We start from the raw sequence: 26,909 nt of genomic DNA on the forward strand, positions 1-26,909 counted from the left end.
AGACAATCTCCATGAAGTAACCAGAGATGTTTTCTTTTTCTTCCACCATTGTTGACATTTCCTACTGAGCATAGCTTTCCTTAAAGGAAATCACTCCACTGAAAGCTTTTTTTCAAAATAATTAAGTGAATTATCAAGCGAATGGCTTACAGACCTTCTGCTGTGTAGTCTTGGTCAGATTGAATTACAGAAGACAAAAATAAGAAAAGTCGGTTAATCTTGTTAAGGTCTTCCTGCAGCAGAGCTATTTGCACTCAGTGATCTTGTATCTGACATTTATAAAGTATATTAAATATCTCAAAGTGTAAGAATAAACAATTCTTAAAAGACACCGCACAGAGATGTGTTCACTTGGCTGTACACAGACATTTCTTCTGCCTCCTCTCCTAAGACTTCATCGACAACCGCAGTCTACGACTGTAATGCCGACATCTTAACTGGTCATTTGGAATCATTATATGAAGTTTGTAGTTAACATCTACTAACAGAATGCACAGAAAAACGTAGTCAGAACGACAAATGACAAAAAGTTTAAAATCTATGAGAATTTATACATTTTCAGTGTCTTCCTTTGTCCGATTTTTCTGGGATTTTAAAATATTTTGTAAGCGTAGAGTGAATCAGCTCGTTTTCTGTAAAATATTTTTAAACGAAAACAGTTTACTGAAGAAATAATATATTTTTCCATTTTATTTTTAATTACATTGACTGTCTCGTTTCTTAAACGAAACTTAAACTTTTTTTATCTCTTATTTATTTATATTTTACTAGTTGGCTTGACTCACTTTAAGACATTTCTTTCTTTAAAAAAAAATATTTTCCTGGACGAAACTAAAGAAATCAGCAAGAGATCTGTAAACGTTTTTCAGTGAGACGAATTTTTTTTTTTTTTCCTTTTTTTTACCATTTTGTTTCCAGAAATTAAGTAAAAAAACTATTTTACCCGCAATAAGGTCAAAAATAGCTGAACTAGGAATCAAGGCTCCATTCAGCACAGTAGCATATAAGTACAAAGCAAGTAAAGCTGACGTTCATAAAAGTAAAAATTTTCACATAGGTAAGAACACTTTTTTTCTCAGTCGCCAATTTTATTTCTGGTGGAAGTGGATCTGTGAAAGGTTAAACTCTGCTTGTACGTCAGATAAAATTGTAAATGTAAAGAAAATCTCCCTACAGGTGGTATTCTGAGCTATTGTCCCATGTAAGTCTCATTGTCGCGACCGTAGGTATCTGTGTCTACTTGAAGTAAAGCTAAAAGGAAAAGTAAGAAAAATAGTAATTTGAACTAAAATATATTATTACTCTCAGTACCGTCAAATCAAAATGTTGGTTTGCAAAGGAATCGTTTACCTACCTGACTGGACCGAACACGAGTCATAGTTACAAGTAATTTGTGGAGAGCTTAGGTGCCACTCTGTCCCGTCGTCCTCCAGTCCTTCAGATGTATTAGTACTAATATACGCTGTACTAATATACCACTGAGCCCTTGTCCTTCAACTCACCGAGTGGACACAGCGTCCACTATTTCACGTTGTCAAGCCAGAGTTTCTTTTGCTTCCACTCTCCGTTTCCTTCCAATGTCCTGCATACAGTCTTCGGTAGCCCCATCCGAGATGACATGTTCATGCCACTTCAGTTTTGCCGCTTCACAACTGTAAGCAAAGATATATGGAGACCCACCAGACTGCGAACAAGGTGGCGTACACATTCCTTTTTCGTTTCCTTTCTATAGGATATACAGACCAACCTCCTATAGTATTTCATCTCAAACACTCTTATCTTTCGCTCCTCATCTGTGAGCAGCGTCCTCACTCACAGCCGTACAGCATGATGGATACAATGAACGACTTGTATAACGTGAAAAAGGTAGAGAACGAGACGCTTTCGCTGTTCCAAGTTTTGTTGAGTTTTGTCATCGCTGCTGTCGTCGCCATGATCTGCTGACGAACGTCCTCCGCACTGTTACCCTCGCTGGTGATGGTCCGTCTAAGGTATTTTGTCACAGAGGGGTGAAATGAGTAAACATCCATCACAACGAGGAGGCCGAGCCACACCTGTCGTATGACTAACAGGGTTATTTTTTTTAAAATAAGAAAGTGGAAAGAAAGAATGAAGACCATTGAATTAACTGTCGCTGGTCTGCGCTTCACTTCCCAAGGAGACATGGCAAGTGGAGGGACACTGTGTGCAGGGTAATGGAGGGTTAGTCTGCCTAGAAAGCTGCGATGTTTATTTTTGCTTTTTTTTGCTTTTTTTTTTTTTAAAGTAGTTCGGATTTTTTTTTTTTTTTTTTTTTTTTTTTTTTTTTTTTTTGTATACTGAATTTTTCATGTATTTTCTAAATATATAAATAAGTATTAATAAATTGTTTTTGATATAACTGTTAATAGTCACAGTCTACGGGGCCGGGAGATGGGCCACAAGTGTTCAGTCCTGGCTTGTGGGCATTTACTAGTTCAGGGGTTAGCTAAAGAAACATTTTTATCGCTTTTCGCATGCATTTAACAAATAGGCAGCCCATGGTAAGGCCTTATCACTCTGCAAAAGTTTTTTAAAAATGCATTCTTACGGCATTTCATGCGTCATGTGTATCAGTTATGACCCAAAATACATGTACGACAATAGTCAGGTTGTTATTTTCATTTCATCGCCATATTCTGCCATTGTCCACTTTCTTGAAAGGTCTTCTGACGGTTAGATGTTTTAGAAGTAGTCATATTCATGTTTAGTCAGGACGTTTGAAATTCTGCCAATAATAAATGATTGCCCAATATGGCAGGTTTCAAATGCACCAGTCGCTAGTGATAATTATTAAATAGTTTGTAGCTGTGATATGCATGTGTACAGTATTTGTCACGTGCCCCAACTGTTAAATCAACGAAAGCAAGCGCCATCTAGCGGTAGTTCTTGCTCGCCACTGATCGATCATACGCCAGGTACTACGACAACAACTTCTCCAAGCAAGCTGTTACTGACGTCACCCCACGCTGCTTAACGGCCCGTCACACAAAAACTTTACTAACTTGTCCTTTGTTTGCTCCTGACCTCACAACAGGAGGTGGCTGCCGGGTAAACACGTCTCAGCTGTGTTAGTCACGTGACTACTGCTGCAGCAACCTGCAGGCTTGTCGTGCACATCGTCGTCATTGTTATCGACTACCCTGCCCTCCGAGGACACCGTTGGCTCTCGCTCGCATTCCTTCTCTTGCACACCGATTCATGTGAAGACACGGTCAGTCAAGAGGTTTTTACTCGTTTTGCGGCGTACTTGTGGTACACGTCTAGTTCTTATTCTTTTTTAAGCGATAAGGAATACATAAAACTAACTTTAGCATGTAGGGGAAAAACTGCGTAAGATACACTGGCAAGTAAATGTCTGACATCTTTAGGACGAAAACAGAGCTTTACTCGGTTTTCGTGGTCGTTCGATTAAGATTGGAACAATGCAAAATCGTAGTACTGATAAAGCCAGCTGATTATAAGTATGCAGAAGTGGGGTATCAATGGTGTAGAGCAGCGGTTCTCAACCTGTGCGTGCATAAAAGTGTAATAAGCAGTTTAGAATAAATGCACGCGGTAAATGTCGACGTGATTTGGTAGAGGTATCGGGAGTGTGATCAACCGAGGCGACGGAAAATCACAACCTCTGACCATCTCCACCTGCTCTTCCCCAAGAGTTCGCGACAGAGACGACAATAATTAATTTCTCGCTTGACTTACATGGAAAAGTATCGAATAGCTTCAGTAACTTTAGCACTCCCACCCACGTGAGATGCTCTACACCAGAGGTTTTCAACCTTTTACTTGTGACGCCCCCCTGACGAACAAAGGTACGTCCGCGCGCCCCCCTTAGCCAGCAATGTAAGCTAATTTCACTAATACCGGTATAAGAAACTTTTAAAAAATGACCACCTTCGCGCCCCCCCTTGTAAGCACGTTGCGCCCCCACCCCAAGGGGGGCGCGCCCCACAGGTTGAGAACCGCTGACCTAAACCAAAGCCAGTCGTGAAAGTATGAACATAAGTAGTCAGACCTAGGACGACAGCAAGGGAGGAGCAAATACATCTACCAAGTGTCTGGTGTTTGGCGTCAGTTAAATGTGGAAATTTAGTTTCTATACATGAAAAATCTAAAACCAATAGCTAGGAACTTTGCACATAAAAGTGTCACGCCTTTTTTACTGACCTGATTCAGCGACAAAACAAAATAATGATGGGACTTGAGGTTTTCGAAATTTGTCTGACGAGCACAGAAAGCAAAAATGTGTTGCCTGTGAACGAACAGGACTACATTAGTGTGTATGTAGCTACAACAGTTGGTTAGTTATGGAGCACTAATGCAAACCACAAAGTAATTATCTTGTTTATACCAATTACCCGCAAACAAACATTTCATCCATCATGTAATAAACAGGATGACGAAAACGTCAATTCTAACTTTTCACCTCTTTATTTCCATTCATTCAGTAAATGCTCACTGAAGATCACAAATTAAGACAAAAATTAAATCTTTGGTAAGAAAATGAATTTTTAATAGTACTGATAACCATTTATGGCTAAAACAAATTATATTTCGTGTTATTTGAGTAGTGTGTAGACACAACGTGTTGTGAGTAGTGTGAAAGTTTTAAATAGTGAGTCTACTAGGTTGTTTCCTTCACCAAAACAAAAATATGTAAAGACATCCCCAGTATAAGATGAGGTAGTTAAGCACATTCCTTGCAAAGATGATATTGTGTCGACTTGCATTCTTTTGTAAAATATTGTAAACAAACCACATCGTGGTCACTAGTCATCAACAGTTACCTGTCTCTGTCTCTGTTCTGTGTTCAGTGCCCACTGCTGTAACATTTCAGATTTCTCAGTAACTCGTGGAAACTACCTCGAGTCTCTAAACTGAAGTTGGCGACAATCGCTAGACGGCGTTGACGTGAAATTATGAAAGCGGCACAAGACCCGGATGCACGAGGCAGGCTCCTGACTGAGGTCTTCTCCTGGTGCTTACGTCATCGCTCACTGCGCATGTGTGAGATTCTCTGAGACGTTAAGCAGCAGACAGAAGTTTTGGTGAAAAATAGTTTTGTACTTTGCGATTTTGCAAGCTTATTTACTTGAAAGTATAATAAATTTGAATAAAAATGATAACAGCTGATGCTCTACTTTCAAAGGTATAACGATATTACAGTATTTAAGGAGTATTGTAAACAATGCCAATGTTCCATGAAGTCTTTTACTCCAAAATATTAAACAAGAGAAAACGCGTAAAAATATAACTTGTATCTTTCTCTATATATATAAATATGGACTCTATATATATATAAATATGGAGGCAGTGAGTTTACAAGTTTGTCATTTTTTTCAAGCTTATTTGCTAGAATGTCTTTCTGAGTGTGCTTGCGATCATTTTATGTGCACTCAAATGTATTTAAAGTTTGACAAGGGTTGTTGTGGACTCGATCTGACGGAGGTTCAGGGACCTTGAGCCCTTGACGACAACAAAGGCGACTGCGTCTGATTAATCGTCATTATTCGCTCCTCCTCTGTAACACTACCTCCACTTCCACTGTAACACTACCTCCACTTCCACTGTAACACTACCTCCACTTCCACTGTAACACTACCTCCACTTCCTCTGTAACACTACCTCCACTTCCACTGTAACACTACCTCCGTCACCACGGTCCTTTCCACCATTCTGTTCATTTCGCTTTACTCGTAATAGTTAATTCTGCTATTAACAGGTTAATGTATGATTTCTCATATAGTCATGCACGTCCAATGCACCTTTGGATTGTGAAGTGAACCACAGTCTTGTGGAGCTCAAGGTGAGTGCCCGCAGACTGCTGTCACCTAAAGAGAAATAACTCTGGTAGCACCATTGCAAACACCATTTTCTTTCCCGTCAAGAACCACGCCATCTTTGATTAATTCCGACCGTGATATCTGGTGTTATCTACCTTTTGTAGCATGACGTCTCTAATACAGAGAGTTACATTCCTCAGGGTTAACACACCCTTAGTGATCTACTCCTACGAATTAACTATGTTATACTGGTGTCATACAACAAAAGGTACACCAGATTGTGTAAAAGGATTGCTAATTTCTACATGTAGACTATTAAGGTTCAGCCTCTAAATTACCGAAATGATGTCTGCCAAGAAGCCTGTAATGAATGTAAACTAAAAACCTCAGTGAAGTATAAGCTCCAAATATTTCAGCTAGTCTGCGTCTATGACAAATTTTCAGTTTGTTATAAACAATCTTTTTCCGCTTCTGACAAACACGTTCACGAGAATTTAAAATCAAGAAAAAACTACTGATTGAATGGTTCTTTCTACTGCATTGTCCAGTACTCACTTTTGTCAGGTCGGTTTTTGTGCTCCGTCCTCCTGGTGTCTGTGAGTATCATGCTGTCTTTTTCTTGCTTTTATCCTGATTGAATACTTACATTCTTAACTCCTCAACCGGCGATCATCTAAAGTAAAACAAGTTTTAAAACATAAGCTTTTATTTCCAACTGCCAGTAATGTCGGTAAACTGTTTACCATCAGTGCTGCTGATCACCCGATCTTACTATCTGAAGCAGAGAATTTTTACTAGATTCAACGGATTGATTCTTCGCATGTCGCCATTAAAAGTATTTGACAGACAGTTCACATTACATCACTGTAGCAGATTGAAAAATCAAACTAGAGGTTCTATTGTGTTTGTGACTGATTATCACATACGATGGCCGATATACAGTTTCCTATTCCTGCATACTACAAAAGCTGACAGTGAGGACATTGACATCCTCTCCTCTCTCATTGTTATTATCATGTTATCTCTCGTTACCGGCAAGGACAATTTTCGCCGCTGGTATCTTTAACAACATTGTTCTTTTCCTTCTCAGGTGCACCACAGGAACTCGAAAACTGTCGATAGAGATGCCCATATCATTATTTCTCAAAGTGCATATATCAAGATTAATATACACATTTAAAATATATCAATCTCAAGTTCACACGTATAATAGTTATTACATATATATATACAAACAGAAGTACATAATTTTCACTATTATGCAGAAAGTCTACTTCTCAGTTTCATCAGTGTTTAACGCATGGAAAGCTCCAAATTCTTGTTTGCAAAGAACACAAATGCATCTCGACTCTTCATTGTTCTTCAGAAACACCCTTCAAGCACCAGGAAAAGCTATTTTAATACGCTTGGCCATTTTAATAACAAGACCTAAATGACCAATCAACAACACACAATATGAGTTTGTGGTAGATCGGCTTTTAATTAAACACCCATTGCGTGAACCACGACAGATTGGGACTGATCGAATAAGAAAATGATTTGAGACCTGACACATAAATCACTATTTGAGTACAAATGTAAGTTTAGAGCTGAAGTAAACCATTCTTCCGCCACAAATACTGTTTGTAGACATCAAGTTACAGGTAACCCGAGTCTTCTTCCATACTCATCAAAATTTCACAAATCTTATCAACATAAAGCTTAATGTTCCTATGAGCGCCCCCTACAGAGCATTTTATTGACCTCCTGTCTGTATCTGAAACCTGTCAGAATAAAAAGAAAGAAGCTGATAATAAAGCGCAGTGTGAACAATACCTCTATGAATGACGTCACAATATGGACAGTTTGAAACAGTTGAAAGTCCATGTTTGGAAACACATAGAAGTACAACATTGTTAAGAGAAAATTTGGCAAAGAGGTAATGAAGAAACAAATGGACACGGCAACGACAGAGCCCAGCAGATGATGAGCGTTCTCAATGCGCATGCTCATGTGCCTACCTTCACGAAGTGCCACAACTTTTTGTGCTTCTTTTACACTCGAGAACATCGTCGATACCAGAATTACATTACTGAGTAGCAGAACAATCAGAGGAACCCCATCTAAGATTATATTACTTGTCCACCACCAATAGTGTTCAAGAAATGGATGATACCCTGCCTCAGATGGGCCACAGGTAACTGCAACCGAAATATTTGTCTCGATCTGATACCTTGTAACAACATTATACCCGTACAACACATGAGCTTGCAGGCTCAGGCTGGTTACAACAAGAATTCCGATGATGAGCAAGTTTCGTGTTTTCGTGACCAGAGCACTAACACGGTGTGGCCACGTGACGGCCAGGGCGCGGTGACTGGCTATGAATGCTACTAGCAGCTTACTGAAGGTCCAAGCAGAAAATGCGACATATCTAGTAAGTTTACACACCACAGACAGTAATAGTACGGGAATGTCGTAGATCCCCAGCACGCCTACAAATGGATCTGAGAAAAGATAACAAAGATCTGATATCGCAAGGGAGAGAAACGAGATGTGGATGTTTGATTGACTCTTCCGGAGCCTGAATGTAATCACAATGATCATAACATTGTTGAATACTCCTATCACGAAAAGGATTTGCAGATACACATTCCAAAAATTCCTTATTATTCTCATGAAATCATTGTAAGAGTAATATTCCTGATCGACTATTGTCATATTTATCCCAGGCAAGTATGTACGTGCTTCTGTGATCTCAGGCACGAGAGAGTTAACTTTGGTAATCATAGTCAAATCAATTCTTGACCGTTCCTCTGTTGGTTTTCCTCTGTTACCTTATTGTTTGTTTACTATATAATGTAGGTGCTTTCATACCTTAGTGGGTAAATGTCGGCTTTGAGTGCTCACCTGCAAACGTATTGTTTTGATTGTATTTCCTCTAATCTGTCTTAGTCTTGTCTCTCTTTCCTTAAAATGTTGACTCGAGTAACTTAAACGAAGAATGACAATTTTTTTTCTTCATTTGGCCTTTTAAATTCTCTCAGTAATAGGAAAAAAAAATACTCCTACTGGCATAAATTTCTGCGTTTTATTCTGTCACAAGTGTTAAGTCCTTCCTCTGCTCTCTATTCCATCGGCAGCGAGTCTAAGCGAGCTTTGAGAGGAGAGGACGAGTTCTGCTTTTTGCGACCTCAGAGTGCAGCTCATTCACTGATGTTGTTGAGGCTCAGCAAGGAGAACAATGAAGAATACAATTACCACACAGTGTCATGTAGCTTTACGAAAAGTTGGTTTTATGTTGTATTTTCAGTCATTAAAATAGGTCAATACCTCGAGATGGAATTATTCATTTCACATTTACCCCGTAAACACACAGCTTAGCACATCTTCCACGGCTTGTTTCTGTTATTACTTTTACTAGAGATAAGAACTAGTAATGGCTCAATAACGGTAAAATAAGTTTAAAAGCGATTATCATAAGGTCCAAACAAAGGTTTGTTTTCAAATAACTAAGTTCTGCTCCGAAAAGATTTCCCTCGGAAGAGAAACGACCGATGTTCGTGCTATTTATGTTTTCTCCAGGGTGTGGCTTCTAAAAAAAATAACATTACTCTTTTGAAAGTAGAAAAAAATAACAAAGAAAAAACTTTTCCCGTTTCTGTAACAAAATACTTTTATAGAAGTTTTGGAACTTAATTTTCTATTTAAACTTTTTTTAGTTTAATCTAAACTTTGATAAGAATTCTTAAATTTTAGAACAGTGTGCGTGCTTACAAAATCATTTGCTCTTCTTTCTTTTTAGAAAAATCTACGTGGCATGTAACCTGATATTTTTCTCTGAGTCTTTTAATTCCACATCAAGGCAGCAATAAAATATTTTAAAGCAAACTGTAGCAAGCAAACACAAAGCAGTAAAGTGTTATTTCGTTTTTCTCTTTAGTTTTCTATTCTCAACCATTTGAAGTTTCCGCTGTTTGACACAAGACGAAGTCCCGCTGTGAGCCACAGCTCTCACAGTGAATAGTGGTATTTAATGATTTAATGTCTTGTACTAGACAGCGAAAAGAATCTCTTTTAGCTTGTTTATTGGTTTTTGAGGGAGGGGTTCACTTTAAATGAAAATTTAGGATTTAAAAAATGAATTAAATAACGAATTATGCCTTTCTCTTTTCTATTGTGAACAGAGTGACAAAGGTTAAAATATTTAATAGTTAAAAGCATGAATGAAACAGAATGCATTCTATAGGAGAGTTTAATTTGGTTGCAACGCAAAAAGGAGCTAAAACTGGTAACTTGGATTAGTCTTTTCCTGTTGATTTTTTCCTTTCATTTTTTTTGGTTTGTTTTCAGCCTTTCTTACCCTTTATATTTTAATTTCATTTTACCTGCTTAACTGATTTCCTGCTGCAATTAATGCATAGACGCCTGGATGCAAAGAATTTATGTAAGTAGTAAGCATTTATGTATGTTCAGAAACTGTAAGTCGCGGTCATCGTCAATTTACTGAGCAGGCCTTCCACCTTTCTTAAGGGAACAATAAGGTGCTCTTGGAGGTGCTTATGAATGTGTTTTTCTAAGGGTTTTGAGAGAGGTAATAGGATTGAGATTGGACGATAATTTGTTGGGTCACTTGGATCACCTGATTGGCATAACTTTCGCTTGTTTAATGTTCGTTGGAAGGTAAGATTTATCAATACAGAGGATATACAGGTAGGTCAGGCTTTCAGTGATAGCTAGTGCTGAGAGCTTTAGGATTTAGTTGTTGATGCTGTCTGGTCCTTTGGTGTTAGTATCTTTTTGATAAGTGTTTGATTTACTTACAATATAGTCATTGCCCCACGTTCACTTATATTTTTACACACACACAGGTAATAGCAAACACACACACACACTTGTATACCAAACATACACTAGCCACACTTAGTTAAACAAGTTGTTTGGGGAGCCTCCTTTTTATTTCTTTTCTATTTTGTTGTCAATGTAGTTTTAAAAAGTGGTGTTCTCTTTGATATATCAGAGAAGCTATGATTAATTGTATCTTGATCTTATGATAACAATTTCAATCACATTACATATATACTGTTCGATTAAGACACATCCCACTGTGCCGATATTTATTTTTCTCAGTTCATCCAGTTTATTTTGGTTTGTTTATTAAATATCACAATCTGTTTCGTTACGACGAGATATTATTTCTGTAACAGACATTTCTGATATCGTGTTCCCCTCACTCTCACAAAAGTCACCTCTCAGCCCGTGTTGTTGTCGTGTTTATTTGTTTAGTAAACAATAGCCATTGCTTCAAAAATGTTTGATTTCCTGTTCTTACTTTTTTGTACACGATAACTGCTTTCATAGATCCTCTACAATATCTGTCTATAAATGAATACATCTCATTATGCATATCAAATATTTTCTCTAATTCAAAACTGACTCCATCAAACCACCCAAAAGCCTGACATGTTTAAACTCAATGTTTTTGATTGCTCACTTGCCTTAAATGAGCAGTTGCATTTTGATTTGTAATATTAATTTCTTTCTCTCCCAACGTTCTACACAGAAAGACTAATATTACAGTTTTGTCACTTTTTTCAGTTTCCTTTTTATCGTATTTTTTACATCAAAGAAAGAAATATCGCTAAGGTTGAGATGCTTAAAGAAGCGATTTCTTGCCTAGAAAAAGAAATGGCTGATTTTTACTAGAGCCCTGCTGATTTGAACTTTATTTAGAAGCTTCGACTGGACTTTAAAAAAATTAAAAGTTCCAAACCGAATTCATTCGACAGACTTGAAAGTAAATCTCTGGATCAAACTTTAATGAGAAATAATTACAGTCATTTTAGTATAGGTTGTTTATTGTTGTTTCTCTTTTATTAAGTGGGAACATCTGAATTATCTTTTCCAAGTGTAGTATTGTTAATAAAATATGAACACATTTCAAATGGCGACTATCTAAAATAAGCTTATGCATTTATAAATGGTCTCAGCATTGTATGTTTATTTTATAGTTAGAACAGATTGATGATAATTGCATTTTACCATTAAATTATAATGTAACATGTCGCGTGTAGCCACGAATGCAGCCGCTCCCAGTGCCGAACAAACGACACGCACACGAGATAACGCTACAAATACATATTTCATGAAAATAAAATTTGAAAAAAAACAACCCCACCCCCTCACCCCCCAAAAAAAACAACAGATGCCTCACAACTAAACTTACCCACAACTCAAGACAGTTTCGTGCTAGCAACAGAATTACAGTTAATATGTATCTTTTACTACAACGGATCGAATCTCTCACGCAGCCCAACATTTCTCCCTGGTGGTCGTTCCTCTCTCTATATATCTTTTTTTCCTTTTTCCAAAAAAAACAAAACAAAAAACGTCACAAAACAAAATTACGTCAGACTTTATTGACGCAACAGCCCCTCACTCCCCTCTAGGACTAAAGCTCAGGCTGAGCCAGCATGCGACACGTGATATAACAAAAATTTTATTTATATTTATCGATGCGACGTAAAAACTTATTTCTTACTGATTTAGCTGCAAGTAAAATTTATTATTTACTTACTGTTTATTATTTACTTACTGTTTATTATTTACTTAGTGTTTTTGTTTAAGCCTCACATACGTTTGCCACCCTCAGTTCTGTCTTAGCTGTGTCCAGCCCTGACACTGTCAGTTGTTGTCAGCATTGAGTGGATAAGGACACGACTGATGTTGTGTTTGTGACTGTGTCACGATGTCACTTGTAGATCAGCACAGTGTAGAAAGCTTCGATGTTGCATGTCTGGTGATGATCTTTTTAGTTTTTTACCAGTAGTCATAGTCGGTTTTAACAGGTCTTGTTTTTATGTAGGTGGCACTGGTGTAGGAGGAGGATATTTCTTTTATAACTTGTTTGTAGGAACTGTAAATGACTGTATAAGTAACTAACTCTAGAAGCAACAACGTGAACCGTGAAGACTCCGTCAAACGAGCGAACTTTCACGGATTCGCTATTGCGAGCCCAAGAGTCGACATCACAGAGAGGAGAGGGTGAGGTCGCCCGTCTACAAGAGGCAGCGCCGGAGGTCAACGCCTGTCCCTTAGAGGCGGCGTGTTTTCTTAGATAGTCGTGGGTTATTAATATATAGTTTTATATATATATATGTCCCGAGAACTTCAGTCCCCAGTGAGAGTAACTAAGTGCAGCACAATACACATAGATGAAAAGGTTATGTAATTATAAAGAGGGAAACAAAGCCATGGATCGTAACGGGTTATCTGGAACGTGTTGATTAGTGACGACAATAATTAATTGCTCGCTTAGTTTATATGGGAAAGAATCGATTAGCTTCAGTAACTTTAGCACTCCCACACACCATTTATACCAGACTTCTGCATGCCTACAATCACCTGGCTTTCTCAGGACTAAGAATTTGCCTTGCCTTCCCCATGACTAGATGTAAGCCAAATAATTAAAAGACACTGCAAAATTTCACGATATCGTCTTTGATTTTTTAAGATTTGGTTATAAATATCGACGTGTTCCAAAATCTCTGTCAAAATAAAAAAAAAATATAAAAAAAAAGTTTGGTTGTTTCCTGCCTATCTTAATCGAACAAACACGAAAACTGAGTGGCGTCGTACCGGGTAGCATTTATGTCACCTGCACTCTACAGCGCCTTTCAGACGAGGAATAAAATTAAAATCAAAACACAGACAACAATTTAAAATTTTAAAAATAATGTAATTTGAAATTAAAAGAAACACAAAACAAACCCAAATTTCCCAACCCCCAGTCTTGAACACTTTCCTAGTCACAACACATCTAATGTTCCTGCTGAAAATAAGTTCCTCCCAAAGTCTCAACTTAAACAACACAAAAAAATCTACACTTGAAGGCAGCACACAGTTTCCACTTGACACTGACACAAGTATCGTCTAGCAGTCAAGCGTGACACAAAGTTCCACTGGAGAATTTCCGGCGTATATGAAGAATAGAAACAGAAGAGAAAAATACAAACACAGAAATCTGGAGAAATAAAACAAAAACAATTCTTTAAACAAATGCAAATTCAAACCTATTCCTAAAACAAACACAAATATATCACAATCATCAGAACTCTCCTCATTCAACAACATTAAGCACAAGCTCACCAAAAATCATCAAAAAACTCATTCACCGAAAAATCAACAAAGATTCACACTCGCCTCAACAGGTTCAATGTGTGTACAGTATTATGTATTTATGATTTAATTAGATGGTTTTTGGGTACTGTTCTGATATTGCGCGGGAATAAGGCAGCAGATTATGAAGAGATATTAAACCAATTAGGACAGGCAACTTGTCTGCATGGTAAAGGCTAACCTTGACATTTGGCATGAAGTTTGTGCAATTCATTAGTTTTTTAGACCTCCTACTATTTTGATTTGGAGGCTTGAAACGGGTTTTCTGGAACATGTTGATTGGTTACGACAATAACTAATTATTTGCTTAACTTAGAACTCCCACCTCGTACCTTTGTGAGGCCAAGGCTTGAAACGAGTTTTCTGGAACTAGAGACTGAATCTGGTGAATAAGCGTCGGTCCTTGAGAGATGCTGCATTTGAGTCAACTCTTCGACCTCGAGGGACGAAAGAAGAAGGGGGGTGGGGGACACACGACAGGTTCAGAGGAAGAGCGACACATGGAAGACACGTGGCTGACACAAGACAGTGCCAGAGTCTCTGCACCAGAGAAAGAATGCGGCTACGAACGACGGAGAAACATCAACTGGTCTTCAGGCGTCGACGACATCGGCAACATCTGTTAAGTGGCGAGCGTGTGTTATGCGAAGTGGTGTGTACGGTGTGTGTAGTTAGACTAACGATAGTTGAATAGTGACTCACTAGATATCTTGATTAGCGATAGATAAGTACGGGACACCTAGATAACGGCCATATTCTTTATATTTTGAAATTGTAGTATTTTTCTTTAATTTGTATAATCCTTTCGATAATTAATAACTTTCTTTAATATTGCCTTGAGTTGTTGATTAGGATTGTGCATGCATAAAAGTGTAATAAGCAATTTAGAATAAGTGCACGCGGTAAATGTCGACGTGATTTGGTAGAGAATTATCGAGAGCATGATCAACCAAGGCGACGGAAAATCACAACCTCTGACCATCTCCACGTGCTCTTCCCTAAGAGTTCTTGACAGTGACGACAATAATTAATTGCTCACTTGATTTACATTGAAAAGTGTCGATTAATTTCAGTTACTTTAGCACTCCCAACAACGTGAGATGCTCTACACCAGGGGTGGGCAAACTTTTTTGTTGCGAGGGCCGCATTGCTGGGTCATGACTAGTCCGAGGGCCGCACCTTGTAATTGAATACAAAACGACGTAAAATCGCCAAATTGTAAACAAACGCATTTATTTAATAATGAGCACATGAAATATGTAACACTGTAGGAATAAATATAAAACCAGAATGAACAACTTAACACACACAATTTAATGAGAAAAATGTTTTTGAATACAATTTTGCTGAACAATTCTTTTAAAATAACGGAAATGATTGGCCAGCTGCCTTTCTTCCACTCTCACTTCTACAACTCAAAGGCCTTGTACCACTCAAAACTACACTATTTATCCTGTCCCAGTCGAACGTTCCAGAAACCGTCCTTTGTCTGTTCCCACATGGTTACGCAAACGTAGTCTCAACCTTTATTTGTCCCCCTCCTCCACCCGTGGGACCAGACTTCCTAGTCTTGTTAAGTGTGTGTGTCCACGTGTCGAGGGTAACTGTGTGTGGGTGTGAGCGCGCGCGTGTGCGTGCGTAAGTACGCTGCGACGGTTTGTGTGTGAAGGTGGGTACGCACGCATACATCCCCCCTCCCGCACTGTCTGGTCATGACCTTCCTAAGTTGGTCAGGCCGCTTCGTAACTCAGGTGTAACAAAGGGTCCACTGGTTACCGGCGAGACAGTTCAAGGCCGGCCATTACGTACGCAGCAGGCGTGGGAAGGGACTAAGCGTAACTTGTTTTCGGTAATATTTTTTTTGTGTTGCCAAAGGACTTCTGCGGGCCGCAGAGAACCACTTGGCGGGCCGCATGCGGCCCGCGGGCCGCTATTTGCCCACCCCTGGACTAAGCGTAACTTGTTTTCGGTAATATTTTTTTTGTGTTGCCAAAGGACTTCTGCGGGCCGCAGAGAACCACTTGGCGGGCCGCATGCGGCCCGCGGGCCGCTATTTGCCCACCCCTGCTCTACACCATTTATACCAGACTTCTGCATTATCTAATCAGCTGACTTTCTCATGGTTGCGATCAACGATTAAGCAGATTTAAGCCAAATAAGTATAAGGAACTGTAAAATTTCACAAAATCGTCTTTAGTTTCTAAGATCTGTTTATAAATATTATAATAAATGGTGAAACTCTCTGTCAAAGATTAAAAAGGAAAGAAAATAGTGTATTTGTTTTCTTCCAATCTTAATCGAACGACCACGAAAACTGAGTAGTGCCCTGTTTTGGTCCTAAAGATGTCAGACATTTACTTGCAGTGTATCTTACGCATTTTTTTCCGACATGCTGAAGTTGGTTTTATGTATTTCTTGTCGCTTAAGAAGATTAAGAATTGGTTTTTTGACATTCCAAGCTCCCTTTCTATCTTTTTCTCACAGACACTGCCCACGGTGACTTGAAATGACGACACATTGCAGAGTCAAACAAAACACAATATGTGAAAAGACACAAATGAAATCCACGGGCACTGTACATGATCCGACAGACTTTAAAATGACAAATTGAACGATATAGTAGGGACCGGTGAAGAAAGCGTTTGCCTGCTCATCAACCTGAGTGTAAAAGAAGAGTGACCTCTGTCCCTGCGCACCCACGGTCAACTGCTGGCAGGGTAGTGGACAAGTTGCTCTGGTCACAAGAGTCGGCGCTGTGTTGTGAATGTGGTAGTTAATCTCTGGTTAGAGTGTTTGGCTTAGGCTAAGAATGCCAGGGGCTTGTGATCACCTTCTAGCACAAATTCTTGCATACGCTCCCTCAGCCTTACTCAGCTTCCTACTAACGTACTCTACTGTGTGTAAGGTATCATCACATTCCTCGGAAGTGAGATGTCCGTTACGCGTCTTAAATACTCGTTTGCTTGCTTCCGTCCATTCCACTCCATCAGGTTTCCTCGCTCCTGTTGAAGCTGTAAGCCAGCGGTTCTGAACCTTTTACTTGTGACGCCCCCCTGACGAACAAAGGTACGTCCTAGCGTCCCCCTTAGCCAGCAATGTAAGCTAATTTCACTAATACCGGTATAAGAAACTTTAAAAAAAATGACCACCTTCGCGCCCCCCTTGTAAGCACGTGCCCCCCCTCCCCCCAGGCGGGCGCGCCCCACAGGTTGAGAACCGCGGCCGTAAGCGATGCTAAGATATTCTTGAGGCTGAGTGAGGTCTTCATTTTCAATAGCTTTCCGTCTATTACAGCCCAAAATACATGTACCACAATTATCAGGTTGTACACATTTCATTGCCGTATTCTGCCCTTGTCCATTTTCTTGAGAGGTCTTCTGACGGTTAGATGTTTTAGAAAGACTATTAAACTTCTGCCAATAGCTACAATGATTCTAGATTATGACAGGTTTTATAGGTTCCAGCCGCTAGTGATAATTATTAAATAGTTTGTAGTTGTGAAATAGTTTGTAGCTGCGATGTGTATGTGCTCAGTATATGTCAAGTGCCCGAAATGTTAAATCAACGAAAGCAAGCGCCATCTAGCGGTAGTTCTTGCTCGCAACTGATCGATCATTCACCAGGTACTACGACAACAACTTCTCCAAGCAAGCTGTTACTGACGTCACCCCACGCTGCTTAACGGCTTACAATCTAACCCAGTACAGTCTCTGCAGGGAGCAAGATTGTGGTGGATGCTTTTCACCCGCTCAAAGGCCGATTCTGTCTTGAACCTGTCTCATGACTAATTCTTATTTTTCTTAATTTACAAGAGAGACAGAACTAAATTCAACATGTGGGACAACAAACACTGGCAAGTGAATGTAAACATCTTCAGGACCACAAGAGGGCGCCACTCAGTTTTCGTGGTTGTTCGATTAAGATAGGCAGGAAACAACCACACTTTCTTCATTTCTTTTTTGTTTTATTTTGAGATTTTGGAATACGTAGATATTTATAAAAAAAATCTTAAAAAAATCAAAGACGATATCGTGAAATTTTGCAGTTTCTTATAATTATTTGACTTATATCTAGTCAGTTATCATGGGTAAGTCAAGGCGAAATCGTAGAACTGAGAAAGCCAGGTGATTGTATGCAAAAGTCTCGTATAAACGGTGTAGAGCAGGGGTGGGCAATAAATTTTCCCAAGGGACCGCATGAGAAATTGGGATGGTTTTAGAGGGCCGACTAATATAGTTAATTCAGTTTTACACAATACTGTATATAAAGTATATATACTGGCAGCTGGGCCAGCGGGCGGGCCGGTCAGAGACAGGAGGTGGACCGAATCCGGCCCGCGGGCCGCCCCTTGCCCAGGTCTGGTGTAGAGGATCTCGCGTGGGTGGGAGTGTTAAAGTTACTGAAACTAAACAATACTTTCCCATGTAAGCTAAGCGAGCAATTAATTATTGTCGTCACTAATGCTGCGTATCACCACGTTCCAGTAAACCCGTTACAATCGCTGCCTCTTGTAGACGGGCGACCTCACCCTCTCCTCTCTGTGATTTCGACTCTTGGGCTCGCAATAGAAGTCCATGGAAGTTCGCTCGTTTGACGGAGTCTTCACGGTTCCCTTCTCCTCCTACTAGTAGTTGCTTCTAGAGTTAGTTATACAGTCATTTACAGTGCCTACAAATAAGTTATAAAAGAAAGATCTTCCTCCTACACCAGTGCCACCTACATAAAAACAAGACCTGTTAAAACCAACTGAGACTACTGGTAAAAAGCTAAAACTAAAGATCATCACCAGATATGCAACATCGAAGCTTTTTACACTGTGTTGATCTACAAGTAACATCGTGACTTATGCATATACAGTAAGTAAATAATAAATAAGTGAATAATAAACAGTAAATAAATAAGAAATTTTACTTGCAGTTAAATCAGTAAGAATTACGTTTTTACATCGATAAATATGTATTAAATTTTTCTTACATTATAATTAGAGGGTAAAAAGTAATTATCATCAGTCTGTTTTAACTATAAAATAAACATAAAATGCTGAGACCATTTATAAATAAATCTGTTACACGAGTTTATTTTAGATACACACACATTTGAAATGTGTTCATATTTTAATAACAATACTATACTTGGAAAAGATAATTTAGATGTTCCCGCTTATAAAAGAAAACCAACAATATAACAACGCAGACTATAATGACAGTGATTATTTCTCATGAAAGTTTGATTCGGAGATTTACTTACCAGTCTGTCGAGTGATTTCAGTTTGGACTTTAAAATTTTTTTTTAAGTTCTAATTGAAGCTTCTAAATAAAGTTCAAATCAGCAGGGCTCTAGTAAAAATCAGCCGTTTCATTTTCTAGGCAAGAAATCGCTTCTATAAACATCACAACCTAAGCGACATTTCTTCATTTGACGAAAAAATACAATAAGAAGGAAACTGGAAAAAAACTGACAACAATGTAATATCAGTCTTTGTGTGTAGAACGTTGCATGTAAGGCAAGTGTGCAATCTTTTAAAAGGTAGAAACTCATCAATTTAGAATGGCGTGGTCCTTGCCACATTACACTTGATAGAGACAATGGTCAAATCTTATTAAACATCTTATCAAATTTTATTAACGTAGCAAAATGGTTTACAAAGGTAAAGTCACTTAGCAAAATCATCTACAAAATTAAATATTTTCCATGAGAACTGACTGTGGAAGCTCTTCGAGAACGTTGCTTGTTAGACTTTGTAAAAGCTGTAGTGAGCAATTATCCGCCATTATCTTGCAAATCGCGATTTTGACTTTTATCAACACACGAAAATAACATAGTTCGCTGTGACATTTTTCTTTAGAAATATTGTCTTCCCGCCGTCTATGGTAAGAGTTAATAGACTCAAATATGACTAATTACTGCTGGCCTTTAGTTGATACACTGCTTTCGTCATCAGACACTTCCGATGTTTGTGGAGAGTAAAACAATTTATACCAGTAAATTCTCACGTGAAAATTTCAAGATATGCTGATTTTGACAAATGAACTTGTCACACTTTAAACAGGAAAGAGTGGAATAAGCGTGAAAACGAAAATCGCATGTGAAACTGTCAAGACTGCACTAGTGTTGTAGAGAGGATGTGTTTGAAAACTAAAGTTACTTATTCTTGTCAAAAATTAATCAATGGAAGCAAAACTAACGATAGACGCAACTGCAAGTATAAAAAGAGCAAATTCTGATGAAAGTCAGGCTGTGAATGTTTAGGAAACGTTTAAACAATTTTAGCTCAGTTTCTTGGTAGACTGTGTCAACTGTAGGACACACGGCGATGTACATCTCTCTTTTAACAGAGACAGCATCTTTTGCCATCTTTCTTTTGAAGGACAGACTATCACAGTTTAACTAACTTTTATATCAAACCGAAGACTTTACATTCTTTATGTTACCTTATCTTTTGTGAAATTGAGTTATTTATCTACAAATAAGTGTTTTACATTTAGCGAATTTTGTGACTAAACAGTCATAAACATAGTCACAAGTACTTATCCAAGAATAACCTCTTCTCCTTCCAGATAAAGCAAACTCTATTTTTGCTCTGTAAGGTTCCCCCCTGTTAAGCATCCACGATGTCAATGCGACGACGAGCAAAGCCGACACCAACGACAAAACCACAACAGTGTTTTCTTGGCCTCCTGCCTGTACTTTGATCCAGTGAGGCATAAGATTAAAAAATTCATCTGTGAACGAAGCTCACTAATAAAAGAAAGTATACCAATAGCCATAGTCACATAAAATTGCTCCATCAATTGTCCTTGCTTTAGTTGAGTGTTACCAGACATACAAAACAAAGGAATTCCAGGTAAAAGAGTGAAAATGACCAAACACAAGGAAATGGCGATGACTGTTTTTTGAACTTTTCTCGTCTGATCTTTGCGTATCGCCACGTTTATGTCTTCACCCGATAACACAACATTTTGCGATCGTTTAGCAGAACTTAACATGTGTCGTGACATAATCACATTGCTGATGACGATGACTGTTATAGGTATCACGAAATGTGTTATTGGGCGTAAATAGCGCAGGAAGTTCTGAAATAGTTTGATGTACTTCAGGTCAGTATAGCCACACATTGAAATCCTCGTTGGTATATTTTCATAGGTGTAAGCTACTGAGTTCCACCCATACAACCTGTGTGCTTCATACAGAAGGCAGGCTACAATTATCACTCCAATTATCTTAACAGCTTTGCGTCGCGTGATCAGGGAGTTAACACGATGTGGCCAGACGATGGCTAGAGCACGATGACAGGCAATAAAAGTTATTGTCCAAAAACAGTATGTCTCACACACTGCCATAATAAAGATAGGAAGCTTGCATTTCAAATTCTCATCACCGAATTTTCTGACCAGTAAAAATGTAAACAAACAGCGCCCGCCGACAATTATGATATCAACCAAAGCAACAGATAGTAAGAAAATGTCGATTGATGATCGTCTCTGACGCAGACGACAAAATAAAACCACTACCATGATGTTGTTGAACATTCCAAAAACAAACCATACTATACTAAGCACACTAACAGCTAGATACAATTTTGTCAAGAGATTTATGTGTTTAATATATGCCCGTATTATTTCAAAAGGAATTACATATATAGTTTCATTCATGTAAAGAGAACTGTTTTCTCCTTTTGCCATTTTTTTTCTTAACGTCTGTGTACGTCACCTTTCTATTGTAGATGATACACGTAAGGCAAGAACTATGTCAACGAGTTTCACTTTTCTCTCACTTAACACGCAGACTTTCTTTTCTGACAAAATCTGATTCCCGGTGGTGTGAATAGGCGTCATGAACGACATTTCCGAATTTTTTTTTTATTATTATTTTCTTTGTTTTACGCGCAAACATTTCAAAGTGGTCATTTGTTTATTTCTGCAGTATGGATTGTTGTCAGCTTTGTGTTTAATTTCTAGTAAGTCTGCTATTTCACACCTACACGTGTAAGAATAATCTGTTCTCAAGATTAGGGTGTGATTAAAAAAAGATAAAACGAAATTAAGATTTTGCAGGTCAATCTGTCCACTAGGTCTAAACATCGGAGGTATCACTCGACCCCTGTGATGTACACAACACGCAGTTTATCGAGAATGATAGTCTGCAACATTCACAACACATCCTAGACATCAAGAGGTCAACTCTACAAACTGTGTGACACCTGTTCAACTTCTAAACACCACGCACAGAGAAACCTTTGTCTGAACGAAAAATGGAAGGCTGAGAATCTGTAACAATTTATACTTTCTCCTCATCTCTTCCCTTCGTAAGATCTGACTTATTCACATAAAAATATAAACTGCTCAGTTTTCTTGCGGGAAAATATCTTCTGTGCATATAAAAAAGAAAAATACATCGCGAAAGCAAAATTATTTTTTTTGCATTTGTACTGTTTAACGCAATCCAGTAGAGTTCCCCACCCTTTTCTGTCTTTATGCATGTCAGATGATTTTTAATTTTGTTTCTTCTTTCTTTCTTTCTTCATTCTGTAGAATATTTTTACTAACTTAAAGACTTTTGTTACTTACCTCAGGAGAACTATATTTGAACTGTTATGGGAGGCACGCAAGTATAAGATAATTGCAAAAAACATTTTTCACTGTGACTAAATTAAATCGTGAGAGAAAATATATTTTTTTCATGTAAAACAGAAATCTACATCAGAAAAACAAAAATCATTCCTTGCATTAGTACCGTTGAATGCTTTCTAATACAGTTCCACACCCATTGCTTTTTAAGTCAAGTCAGATGATTTTCATTTTGTACTATTTTTTTCTTATTGATCTCCGTAGAATATTTTCACTAGCTAAAAGACTTTTATTACTTAATTAGGAAGAAACTTTCTTAAAAGTATTATAGAGAACAAGCAAGTATTAGATGCAAGAAACATTTTTCACTCGGACTAAATTAAATCGTTTCAATGTCAGTGACGGAAATTTCTCAGGTTTCACGGAGTTGTGGCTCACGCCTCTAGTGACTCAATGCCAGTCTAATGGCACCATTGTAACAATTGTATACAAACCGTCTACAAAAACACAAGCTAATGTAGTCACAAGACTTTTATTACCCGCTGTCTTTCTTTGTGTTCCGTTGAACATTGCACGTGTAAATGTTGAATGTAAAAACACGGCACGTTTTCCAATTAATTCAAACAATTCGTAGGTGCAAACAGAAGACGACTTCCACCTGCTGCTTGAATATTTGTTGCTCTGTTCACCCTGTCTTTTGCAGACCACACTGCTGAGAAATCCCACCTTCCCTCCCTCATAAAGAAAAACAACATTTCTAGGCGTTTCCCTTATTCCTGAGATCTCAAAATAGGGGGAGGCTGCCAGGAGAACAGACCTCGCTGGTGTTAGTCACGTGACCACGTCAGCAGCATTCTCACACAGCGACGTCGGCAGGCAGCAGCAGCAGTCTCATCATACACCTTGTTGTAATTATCGATGATGAGACATTTTGCCCACCGGGGACAGTCTTCTTTCTCGACACACACACAGTACAACGTGGACACGGTTAGTCAAGTTTTTCCCGAATTCGCTATTTTTTTGTCCACGTGTCCTTTGGTTAATAAATAAACAAAGAAAAAACTATAAAGGAAGGTTATAAATTTTTGTTATAATTAATTACTCCATTACTTTTTCAGAGAGGAAAAATACATATTACACAACATATCTGTTGTTAAAACTAGCACCAACTTCCAAGAAATACGTTCTGATCTCACTCTACTTCATTATCTAAATAGATGTTACATGTTATGGGAAAGACTAGACGTTTTTACTAAACCAACAGAGGTGATATCCAGGACATGCTCATACTAACCCATGCTAAACCCTTACATGCGTGAATGTCTCTTCAATCATTCACTTCTAATGATGTATACGCGCCACATACTCCTCCACGTTCGTAAAGCAGTTCTTCCTCCGAGCGGGGCAAAGCACTCCTGCGGTCACAGTGAACCTATGTCAGGGTCACTGAGTACAGACACGCAGTCATCTGGACATTTGCACCTTCTTTTCTTCAAATCCAATCAAATTTTATTGTCTGTTCGAGGAAGTCCAACACAGAACTGTCTACTTTGCTCACAAACCCAACCACAATTTCTACAAACATAATATGAGTAAATTTTTATACATAGACAAATTAATCGACAGACATACCTACCCATACAAGACATTCAACAGACACGCACACCTACACCTTCTCTCATATACATGTGTACCTCCTAATGAGGATGCTGAGTAATATGGTAAACGTACGAGTCCTTGTGCCTTATATTCAGGATGGTGATGGCTTTTGTCACGGAGGACCTCTGGTAGAAGTGTTTTGTGTAAGTTGAACTTTGCATCTCCTGACCGAGGGCAACAGCTGAAAGTTGGGATTGAGAGTGTGTTTGGTCTGGGATGATGTTATGTGTCATCTTCCTGACTGCATGAAGGTACAAGTCAATGACAATGACAATGACAATTCTTTATTTACGAGAGTAAAATAAGCAAGAAAATTCTTTTTTCCACTTATCCCTCGCCCTTTACAAGGAAGACAATTATTTACGTAAATGAAGTAATAAAGTATTATTGAATAATTTGTAGTAAACATAAAGTAAGGTGGATACGTACAAAATTGTGGTTAAGAAAAAATATGTATGAATATATTTACAAGGTTTCCTGGAGCTGGCAGTAAAGGGGAGATAAACACTGATTCTGCAGTCACTCCTCTTTCTTACTCTCTCCCTTGGTCTGTTTCTCATCGATCCTTATCTAAACCTTCGAACCCGTAAAACTCACTTAATTGTATAGCATGCATTTATTGGATACAACCCTTTGAGAGTAGAGGAGATTGCGGAGTGGTTAGAGCGCTGGCGAACGAACTGACCGCGCTCTGGTTCAATGCCCGGTTGAGGAAGCCAACCGCCCAAACGACCCTAAATATTGCGGCCTCTATCAAATCTCCCAAAACTGTTTTAGACACAGTTGCAGGTAAGCTTTTTGAATTTTTTTAATATCGTGCATGGGCAAGTAGATTCTAAAATTATATTACAATTATATTAACATGAAGTCCAGAATTTACTTTAAGTGATTTCCAAGCTTAGCTCCGATGTGAAGACGAACCGTTCCCGAAGGCTATTTTATATTTTGTCCCAGCCAATAATAAAAGATCTTGAAGAGTAAGGTCAATAAAAAGAAACCTGTTTGACCCGGGTGGGCTTCCTGACGCTTCCTCCACCCTTGCAGAGAAAATACAGCATGCCCGAGACGAGAAATAAACTCTGGGCAGCCAACCTTCACTGTATTGGTGACAGGCGCTAACCATTGCGCCACCGGACCGCTTCACTCAAACCAGCATCTAGCACTAATTATGAAATAGTTTACAGCTTTGATATGTATGTGCACAATATTTATAACGAACCCGAAATGTTAAACCAACGGAAGCAAGCGCCATCTAGTGGTAGTTCTTGCTCGCAACTGATCGATCATTCGCCAGGTACTACGACAACGACTTCTCCAAGCAAGCTTTTACTGACGTCACCCCACGCTGCTTAACGGCCCGTCACACAAAAACTTTACAAACTTGTCCTTTGTTTGCTCCTGACCTCACAACAGGAGGTGGCTGCCGGGTAAACACGTCTCCGCTGTGTCAGTCACGTGACTACTGCTGCAGCAACCTGCAGGCTTGTCGTGCACATCGTCGTCATTGTTATCGACTACCTGCCCTCCGAGGACATTGTTCACTCTTGTCTGTACTCATTCCCTAGCACACAGATCATGTGAAGACACGGTCAGTCAACAGGTTTTTACTCGTTTTGCGACTTAATCGTGGTGCACGTCTTTCTCGTTAGGACACAGAAACAAATAAAGAGTTTTCCGAAAATCCTTTCTTATTGTTTTCATCCTTGTTATTGTCTCTCTACGGTCAGTAAGACAAAAGATGTCCTCGTGTCAGTATCTATATTCATTCAATTTGTCATTTTGTACAGTCTGTTCAGGTCATGTACAGTGTCCGACCAGCATTCACTTGTGTCTTTTCACATATTGTATTTGTTTTGACTGCAATGTGTCGTCATGTCTAGTCAATTGGGCAGTGTCTGTGACAAAAGATAGAAAGGGAGTGTGGAATGGAGATAGCAAGTGAGGAAGAAGGTAATGTGTATGTATATACATATGTATAGGATAGGCCTGACAATTCTTTCTTTTGTTCTGTATTTTTCATAATCTAATCATATTTCTACTGCAATGTCATTATGTCAAAATCCAATTCTTATTCATCTTAAGTGACAAGGAATACATAAAACTAAATTCAGCATGTAGGGAAAAAAAATGCGTGAGATACACTGGCAAGTAAATGTCTGACATCTTTAGGACCACAACAGGCCACTACTCGGTTTTGGTGGTCATTCGATTAAGATTGGAAGAAAACAAATACACTGTTTTCTTTCCTTTTTTATTTTTGACAGAGATTTTAAAACACTTAATATAATATTTATAATCGCGTCTGAGAAACTAAAGACGATTTTGTGAAATTTTGCAGTTCCTTATAATTATTTCTCTTAAATCTGCTTAATCGTTGATCCCAACCATGGTGAAAACAAGGCAAAATCGTAGGTCTTATAAAGCCAGCTGATTATAAGTATGCAGAAGTCTAGTATAAACGTGGTTGTGATTGCTAAAGTTACTAAAGCTAATCGACACTTTTCAATGTAAGTCAAGCGAGCAATTAATTATTGTCGTCACTGTCGAGAACTCTTGGGGAAGAGCAGGTGGAGATGGTCAGAGGTTATGATTTTCCGTCGCCTCGGTTGATCACACTCTCGATACCTCTACCAAATCACGTCGACATTTACAGCGTGAACTTATTCTAAATTGCTTATTACACTTTTATGCACGCACAACCCCAATAAACAACTCAAAGCAATTT

General features: G+C 38.6%; 1 long non-coding RNA gene across 1 annotated transcript; it reads right to left on the reverse strand.

Annotated features, from left to right (window-relative positions):
- Positions 1–2,275: 2,275 nt before the first annotated feature.
- LOC112563344 lies at positions 2,276–25,831 on the reverse strand. Its single transcript, XR_003099011.1, has 2 exons — positions 25,703–25,831; positions 2,276–3,161 (listed from the first exon to the last, which is right to left on the reverse strand). It is a non-coding gene; the product is annotated as an uncharacterized LOC112563344 (long non-coding RNA).
- Between the last annotated feature and the right edge of the window lie 1,078 nt (positions 25,832–26,909).

This window comes from Pomacea canaliculata, linkage group LG4, assembly GCF_003073045.1.
Source record: "Pomacea canaliculata isolate SZHN2017 linkage group LG4, ASM307304v1, whole genome shotgun sequence".
NCBI lineage: Eukaryota > Metazoa > Mollusca > Gastropoda > Architaenioglossa > Ampullariidae > Pomacea > Pomacea canaliculata.